This window comes from Sorex fumeus, unplaced genomic scaffold (genome assembly GCF_029834395.1).
Source record: "Sorex fumeus unplaced genomic scaffold, SorFum_2.1 ptg000054l, whole genome shotgun sequence".
Classification (NCBI taxonomy): domain Eukaryota; kingdom Metazoa; phylum Chordata; class Mammalia; order Eulipotyphla; family Soricidae; genus Sorex; species Sorex fumeus.
The window spans coordinates 48229084-48238293 of NW_026606111.1; the positions used below are offsets into that span (position 1 = coordinate 48229084).

Sequence of the window (9210 nt, forward strand, 5' to 3'; positions counted from 1 at the left end):
TGGAATCCAATAATTTATCAATTTATTCAAAATTCTCTCATTTCCTGCTGCAAAGAATCTCAATATAATCTCTGATGATCCTATGTATTTCTGTAGTTTCTATTAGGATAACCCCCTTTGCATTTCTGATTTGATTTATTAGAATTCTTTCTCTTTGTTTTTTTGAGAGGCTTCTCATGGTTTATTGATCTTATTTATTTTCTCAAAGAACCAGCTTTTGCTTTTATTGGTCTTTTGGATTGTATTTTGGGATTGTAGCTCATTGATGTCTGGTACAAGTTTTATTATTTCCTTCCTCCAGCCTATTTTGGACTACTTTTGTTGGTCATTTTACAAAATCTTGACCTCTAATTTATTCATGTAGGCCCTTTCTTTCTTCCTAATGAATTCTGGCAGATCTATAATCTTTCCTCTTAACACTGCTTTTGCTGTGTCCCACAAGTTATGGTAGCTCGTGTCCTCATTCTCATTTGTTTCTGGAAATTTTTTATTTCCTCTTTGATTTCTTCCCTAAGCCAATGGTTGTTCATTACTCCCCTTAAAGAAAATATTTCCTTGCTGAGCTTCAGTCTGTTTGATCTATGGAGAAGTGTCAAAGAAGTGTTGAAATCTCCTTCTAGTATTGTGTTGCTATCAATGTTTTTCTATAAGTCAATTAGAAGTTGTTTTTAAGTATTTTCCTGGTCTGTCATTAGGATCATATACATTGAGGAGGGTGAGTTCTTTCTGATGTACATATCCCATGATCATTAAGAAATGACCTTCACTGTCTCTGATAATCTTTAGCCTGAAGTCCATGTGGTCTGATACTAGTATCGCCACTCCAGCTTTGTGGAGGTGATATTTTCTTGAAAACTTGTTTCCCAGACTTTTACTTTTAGCCCATGGGTGCTTTGATTGTTCAGACGTGTTTCTTGCAGGCAGCAGAATGAATGTTGGTTTCAGTTTTCTAATTCATCTTCCCATTCTGTGCCTCTGAATTGGCACATTTAGTCCATTGACATTGAGAGAGATTGTTGTGGTGTGGATTTGTGCTCTCTTTATGTAGAATTTTTGTACTTGTGGGGATTGTCTTAGCTTAAAGTAGACCTGTTCATTCTTCTTGCAACAAAAATATGGAATGCTTTACAAGTTTGCATATCAGCTCTGTGGAAGGACCATGCTCATCATTTTATCATTTCAATTTTAGTATATGTGTTAAACTTAGTAGGAGTTAATTTTTCCATATTTTTCTCTTCTTATTACTTTGAGTGTTGTCCTTCCTCACTCCTATGGCAGACAATGATTCCTAATCAAGGAATGTATTTCAAAGCAGCATGAATAAATAGATTTAGAAATTTAATGTCCCAGAAAGAAAAATATGGTTTTTACCATATTATCTTTTACCATACCCTAGGCATCAGTTTTACAAAATAATTCTTTTGGAAGATGGTATATGAGTTTGTTTAATGTCGTTCCCTGAAACCTTAATTAAGACCATTAAATTAGAGCCTTTTGCTGTTTTCACCTCAGTCCCGTGTACTTCTCCAGGAAAAGGTGGATGGTGTTGTCTGCACTTTGACCACCTTGAATGTATGTAGGATTTTTGTCCTGAAGGATGAGCTGAGAAGCATATTGATGATTTCATTCCACCTTATTACAAGTTCAACTTGAACGGAAGGTGAGACTCATATGGCTCCTATAAAGGACAGAACAAAGGGTCTCAGTGAAGTTTAATGGCCAACTCACATTAACAACATAGATGACTCATAGTAACCTGTGTGCATCTTTGTGTATAGTGAGTTTCATATCTACTGATAGAGATTCTCAGTCATGACACATGGGCAAAACGGATCTGTAATTAAAATCTAGTTCTCTGAGCAGAGTGGGGTCTCTGACGTGATTGAACAAGTTTGTAGTAATTTATTACTAAGCACATAAGTATTTTCAATGATGCGTACTTTTCGATCTAAAATTAATTCCAAATATGTCTAAAACAACAGTCTCCTGACCTCGCACCTGGCTTTCCTCACTGGGGCCCCTTGGAGATGGCGGGGTGAGATTCCCTCACCGCCCTGAGCATAGACCCGGCAGCTGAAGACCTCTGCAACCAGCCATAGGTACGCTTAAGACCACTCTTCCCAAGCTTGAAGGAGCCTCATGCATGAAGGAACTGGAAGAGGAACCCAAATGTGCGGGACCGGGGGATGAGATCTCCATGGCTGCTCAGATCAAGACTGTGCCCCCTCCTTCCAGATCCTCCATCTTCTAGTAATTAAGTGTTAAAACCACGATCTACCCCTGGATCCATGTAATGCCATCAATAGCCAACATCCAGAGACTGGATCTTATTTAGAAGAGAGTAACTCTGATTGTCCAGTTCTCACTCTCAGAGAACCTGGTAGGCTTCTGCGAGTATCTTGCCCGCATGGCGGAGTCTTTGTTTCTGGTCACTGTTTCTTTTGAGGTACAGAAGCTGCTTAATTTAAGATAGTTCCCTTTGTTTATCTCTGTTTCCAGTTGCTTGGCAAGTTGCATGTTATATTTGAAGATACCTTTAGCTTCAATGTCGTGGAGGGATTTGCCGACCTTGTCATCACTGTACCTGAGGGATTCTGGTGTGATGTTGATGACTTTGACCTATTTTTATCTGACTTTTGTGCATGGTGTTAGGTAGAGGTTTGAGCCATTTTTTTTTTTTTTTGCATATAGCTGTCCAGTTTTTTCTGCACCGTTTGTTTAGAAGGACTCTCTTGAACCACTTCACATTTCTTGCTCCCTTATCAAAGATTAGATGATTATATATTTGAGGGTGTGTGTCAGTATATTCAATCCTTTTCCATTGGTCTGCAGCTGAGCCTTTGTTTCAGTCCCATGCTGTTCTCATTATTATCGTTTGTAGTAGAGTTTGAGGTTGGGGAAGGTGATGCCTCCATCGTCTTTTCCCCAAGAATTGCTTTAGCTATTCGTGTGCGTTTGTTGTTCCATGTGAATTTCAGGAGTGCTTGATCAATTTCTTTGAAGAATGTCATGGGTATCTTTATAGGGATCAAGTTGAATTTTTACAATGCTTCTTGGAGAATTGCCATTTTGACAATGTTAATTCTCCCATTCCATAAGCAGGAGATGTGTTTCCATTTCCTCGTGTCATTTTTTAATTTCTTATTGTATAGGTCCTTTACCTCCTTAGTTAAGCTGATTCCAAGGTTCTTGATTTTCTGAGGCACGATTGTGAGTGGGATTGCTTTTTCATGTCACTTTCTTCACTCTCATTATTTGCATATAAATAAGCCATAGACTTTTGGGTATTGAGTTTATAGCCTGCAATTTTACTATAAAAGTCTATTGCCTCTAGGAGTTTTTTCGTAGAGATTTTAGTATTCTCTAAATATAGTATGATATCTTCTGTGAATAGTGAGAGATTATTTCTACCTTTCATACATGAAAAACCCTAAATATCTTTTTCTTATCTATTTTCTATTCCAAGTACTTCCAGTACTACATTGAACAGAAGTGCCAAAATGAATTTTTACTTAGCACATTCTGTCTGTAAATTTCTATGCTAAGAACAGTGGAAGAAACAGTGATATCTTAGTAATTTACAAGTAAATTATGAAGACAGATAATTTAAAAGAATTTCTTTGTATAAATTTCCAAAATGTTTAGCTTTTATTAAATATATTAAGAATAAATCATAGGTCTTGATTATACCGTGAAGATTATTTTCATGTTAGAAGTTACCCTTCTAAAATGCAAGAAAGAGACACATTTTGAAAATGTTGATTATTCGTTCATTCATTCAATGAATGTTTGTAGTCTGGTTGTGCAGTGCCTGCAGAAAGTCAACCTGTACCCTCAGGTGAGTGCATCAACAGTCTGATGGTGTCTTCATGCTTCCCGATAACCTCAAATGGCCACTGTGCCTCTGGCTGGCTCCCAACAACTCAGGACTACATTTCCCGAGAAATTAAACTCCCGAAAGATATGTGGGAGCCATGTTAACAAACCACCCCTGGCTCAGCTATACAAGCTAATGGATTGGTCTTGTTTCAGAGACCCATAAACAAATCTGGAAGATATCAACAGTCACAGTTAACCTTGGAACTGCAAAAGGCTGAAGACACTAGGGTAAATCGGAGGGAGGCAGGTTAGTTTGGTGCCCACCCAACCAGAACCCAGTGCAGCCACTTTCTCCCACAATACAAAATCACCACCATGCCCTCCTCTGGTTTCTACCGTCTCAGGATGACTCTCACTGAAACATAACAGCTGAAAATTCGGATATGTGTGTTTTGTGACTGAAATCTCCAGGCTTTCTCTGGGCAGGATGGGCATCCTACACTCACTGCCCTGTACTTATGGAAGCCTCAGCAGTCATTTCCATACCTCAAAGCTACTCCAACCTTACCTTCCTGATAAAAATGCTCAATTCCTTGAACAAAGATGATGACCTCTTAGTACCTGTATGAGACCCTTAATGCACAAAATAAAAAGGAAACAAAGAGAAAGAATCAAAGATCCTGCCATAGAGACAGGCTGGGGGTGGGGGTAGTTTGTTGGGGGATGGTTTTAGGGAACCAGGAATATTGGTTTTGGGAAATGTACACTAGAGGAAGGATGGAAGTTGGATCGTTGTATGACTGGAAGCAAATTATGAATAGATTTGTAATGGTCTATATCACAGATATTCAATAAAACATTAAAAATACTGATGGAACTTTAAAACCCAGCATAACTATTTTTGTGTTCTCTGTAGGAAAAAAAAATGTTACTCACCTGTGTGCCAATAGCTTGTAGAAAACTAAACCCAAAGATATATCAATGACTGCCTTTGGCATGAATACTGTAATTGCAGCTATGTTATGTTTTAGAATCAGTTCGTGGACAAGACGCCAAGAGGAGCAGTGGCAAAGTGCATCAATGTTGAATGGATAATGTTTCAGGAGCTTGCAAGGGAGATGCGAAGCTTTGGCATGAGAAAAGGGAAGAAACAGAAGAGTGAAGTACTAATAAGTATCATGAGAAAAATGCAAGGGAGAACATTTCCTGGCAAGTGTCACACTCTGTTGAGCTTTTCGTGAGGATAAGCATTAGAAAGTATCTTTCCCATTTAGTGGTAAAAAGATTACTTTGATGGGTATATTTAAAATTTACTTTATCGATTAGAATCACTAAGAGATACACAGTTACAAAGTTGCTCATAACTGAGTTTCAGTCATTTAATGTTCTAGAACCTTTCCAGTATATTGGGGCATTTTTGAAGGAATATCCCTGGTGCGAGGACTAGGGCATCTGAATCTTAACTCATTTCACCAAATATATGATCTGTACTCACATGTTTTACACTGTTTCCCCTGCTCTTTGATTTATGTTTTCATGCAATATTTCCTTGTGAACCTCACTTCAAGTGAGGCTCCCTATTTAAGACAAGTACATGTTTCTGGGACATTACCTATTTTTTTGGTTGCTGGGAGAGTCTCTAAAGCAATGCTCAGGAGGTGTGGGGGCCCTACAGACAATTCTCAGAAAACGTGGCCATGGTGCTTGGGGTCCTCCTATGCTATACAGCCTTTGATACTCTGGCAATCATGTGGTGCTGGGAGTCAAATTGAGTGCATGTGACACAAGTTCCATAAGCACTACACTATCTCCTGCAGCCCTGGGTATTAGATTTATGTCAGCATTCTGAGGTCCTCCCTTTTGTCAGAAAGCAGAGACTTGTGCAGGAGAAAGTGGAAGAGACATTAGGGTTTAGCTAGGTTCACTGAGTAGCTGGTGATACCATTAAGATTGGAACATAAAGTAAAAATAAAACAAGAGCCCCATGCCTTTTCCCGCTGAACTCGACACCCTCCACAGGGGGACACCTGCGGGGAACACCTGCAGCAGCTCCTTGGGACTGTCCATCACCAAATCAGCGCCTCCCCTCCAGGTGGGTAGGGGGAGCACAAGCCAGGTTCACCACTCCTCACCCCCAGCTCCCCGCATTTTCCTGCAGAACTGGACACCCTCCAGAAGGGGACACTTGAGGCAGCTCCATGGGATTTTCCATCCCTCCTCCTACATTCCAGGAACCTGGGTGGGAGTGACCCTGGGATGGGCCAGGGGCGTGGCCACCATATAGGGGTGTGTCCTCCCAGAAGTGGGCGTGGCCTTCTCCTGGGTGGCCAGCCGCAGTTATATTTCCCAGTCTGGGCACTCAGGACTTTCATCTCTCACTTTGTCGCCTAATACCGACTAAAAATGTCTGACCACCTCTACTAGAATACAACAACATTCCACTCGCCTACTCCATTTCTAAGAAAAGACCTGTATGAAATGTGCTGTACAAGCTCAAAACTAAAAAGTACCTCCTCCAAAGCGCAAATCTCCACCACAAGGAGAATATGAAGAAAAGAAAAATTCTCAATCGAGGTTGTCCACAATTGCGCTCTCATTGATAAAGAATTCCAGGATAAAATGCAGAGGGTGTTCAAGGATCTACTCAAAGAATCAATGGAAGAGATATCCAATGACTAAAATAAGAAATGAAAGAAACAATAGAACAGAGAGTCAAGAAAATACAGGAAGAAAAGAGAACAGAATTTTAAAAAGCTACAAAAAGAAGAGTCACAAATAAAGGATTCAGTGGATGAAATTAAAAAGTTAGTAAGTGCCCTTAGCAATAGGATAAGTGCAGCTGAAGAGAGGATCAGCGAGCTTGAAGATGAGCAACAGAACTCCCACTGGGAAGAACAAGCAATAGGAAAAGACATCAAAATGGCTCTAAGGAGAATCAGAGACCTAGGGGATGACGCCAAGAGGAACAAAATTACAATCATTGGAGTACCAGAAGGAAAGGGAAACAACCCCAATGAAAAAGCTAGAGTAAAAGAAACCATTGCTGAAAAGTTCCCAGAGTTAAGGAAAGCAGACATCCAGTTCCAAGGAGCCAGAAGGGTACCAGCTAAAGGAGACCCCAGAAAAAAACACTCCAAGCATATCATATTCAGAACGATGGATGCTGTGGACAGAGACACAATATTACAAGCAGCAAGGTCAAAGAAGGAAATTACATACAAAGGAGCACCCCTTAGATTCACAGCAGACCTATCAGTGGAAATCCTCCAAACCCGAAGGCAATGGTTGTATATAGTGAAAAAATTCAAAGAAATGAACGCCTCACCGAGAATACTCTATCCAGCTAAACTCTAACTCAAATTCGATGTGAACGATACACCACTTTTTAGATAAACACAAACTCAGGAACTTCATACACTCAAAACCAAATCTAAAAGAAGAAGTAAAGGGGCTCCTGTAAGATAAGAAGGAAAACACGTGTAAATCAACTCCTAAAGGAAGATGGCACAAAACCCCATGACAATAATCTCCCTTAATGTCAATGGTCTAAATGCACCTACAAAGAGACACAGAGTGGCAAAATGGGGTCAGGAACTGAAACCAGCATTCTGCTGTCTACAAGAAACTCATCTGAACAATCAGAGCAAACACAGACTCAAAGTGAAAGGATGGAAAACAATCCTGCAAGCAAACAGCTCCCTCACAAAAGCTGGGATGGCCATACTAATATCCGACAACATTAATTTCAGGCTGAAAAAGATTAGAAGGGACAGCGAGGGCCACTTTCTCTTCATCAAGGTATACATTCCACATGAAGAAATCATACTCTTAAATGTATATGTACCTAATGAAGGAACAGCTAGATACCTAAAACAACTGCTAACAGATTTTAAAGAGGACAGTGCTAGCAACACCATAGTAGATGAAGACTTCAACATCGCCTTATCACCTCTGAATAGATCAACAAGAACAAAACTCAGCAAGGAAACATTGTCTTTGAATGAAGTAATAGAAGAGATAGGACTTATAGACCTATACAGGGCTTTACACGCCCCAAAGAAAGAATACACATTCTTCTCCAGTGCGCATGGAACATTTTCCAAAATCGACTATGTGCTAGGCCACAAAACATACCTCAATAGAATCAGGAAGATAGAAAGAGTATCAACAATCTTTTCAGACCATGATGCACTGAGGATAGATGTGAATCACACACAGACACGGACAACCAAATCGAACACCTGGAAACTAAACAAGTCACTGCTGAACAATGTGTGGGTCAGGAAGGACGTCAAGGAAGAAATCAAATGATACCTGGAAACAAATGAGAACGAAGACACGAACTACCAGAGCTTATGGGATGCAGCTAAACCCCTATTAAGGGGAAAATTCATAGCTCTGCAAGCATATCTAAGGACGGAAGAAAAGATGCACATAAGCAACTTATTTCACAGCTCAAGTTCTTATAAAAGGATCAAGAAAAGGATCCTACATTGGGCAGAAGGAAAAAGATCTAAAACTTAGAGCAGAAATCAACGACATGGAAACCTAAGAAACAATCCGAAAGATCAAAGAAACCAAGAGCTGGTTCTTTGAGAAAATAAACAAGGTAGATATACCACTAGCAACACTCACAAAGAAACAGAGAGAGAAAACACTAATACACCGAATCAGAAATAAAAATAGAGATATCACAATGGAATCCAAAGAAATTCAAAGGATCATCAGATACTACATTGAAAGTCTGTATGCCAAGAAAAAAGAGTAGTTAGAAGAAATGGATAACTTCCTGGATTACTAAAATCTCCCAAAGATGAGTCAAGAAGATATAAAATACCTGAATAGACCTAGTCACATAAATGAAATTGAAACTGTAATCAAAATTCTTCCCAAAAACAAAAACCCAGGTCCAGATGGAATCACTACCGAATTTTTCAAAACTTTTAAAGAGGATCTACTGCCCGTCCTTCTCAAACTTTTCCAGGAAATTGAAAAAACAGAAACTCTCCCAAACAGTTTCTATGAAGCCCATATCTCTCTAATACCAAATGGAAACAAAGACACCATGAGAGAAAAAAACTACAGGCCGATATCACTGATGAACACGGAGGAGAAGATTCTGAACAAAATACTAGCAAATAGAATTCAACAACTCATCAAAAAGATCATACACCATGACCAAGTGGGATTCATCCCGGGCGATGCAAGGATGGTTTAACATTCGGAAATCAATCAACATAATCCATCATATCAACAAAAGAAAAGATAAAAATCATATGATCATATCAATAGATGCAGAGAAAGCAATTGACAAGATCCAGCATCCGTTTATTATGAAAACCCTCGCCAAATTGGGGATAGAGGGGACTTACCCCAATATATTTAAATCCA

At 39.4% G+C, this 9210-nt stretch overlaps 1 pseudogene; it reads right to left on the reverse strand.

Annotated features, from left to right (window-relative positions):
• Window positions 1-1109: 1109 nt before the first annotated feature.
• On the reverse strand, window positions 1110-1203 carry LOC130033876 (uncharacterized; annotated as a pseudogene).
• Window positions 1204-9210: the final 8007 nt, after the last annotated feature.